Below are 454 nucleotides of genomic sequence, written 5' to 3'. Positions count from 1 at the left end.
TTTTTTTTTTTTTTTTTTTTTTTTTTTTTTTTTTTTTTTTTTTTTTTTTTTTTATTTTATTTTATTTTATTTATTTGTTTTTTTAATTTAATTTATTTACTTTTTATTTTTTGTTTTTTTTTTTAATTTATTTTATTTATTTTATTTATTTTTTTCTTTTTTTAGTTTAATATATTTTTTTTTAATTTAATTTATTTATTTTTTTAATTTATTTATTTTTTCTTTTTTTAATTTAATTTATTTATTTTTTAATTTAATTTTTTTATTTTATTTTTTTAATGTATTTAATGTAATTAATGTATTTACTTTATTTAGTTTATTTATTACTTTTTTATCTTATTTATTTATTATTTTACTTATTTTATTTATTTTATTTATTTTATTTATTTTATTTATTTTATTTATTTTATTTACTTGATTTTTTTTACTTATTTTATTTATTTTATTTGTTTTA

The sequence above is a fragment of the Eimeria mitis genome, genomic scaffold, assembly GCF_000499745.2.
Source record: "Eimeria mitis Houghton genomic scaffold, Emh_scaff9107, whole genome shotgun sequence".
NCBI classification, from domain to species: domain Eukaryota; phylum Apicomplexa; class Conoidasida; order Eucoccidiorida; family Eimeriidae; genus Eimeria; species Eimeria mitis.
This window is presented reverse-complemented; position numbering follows the sequence as displayed.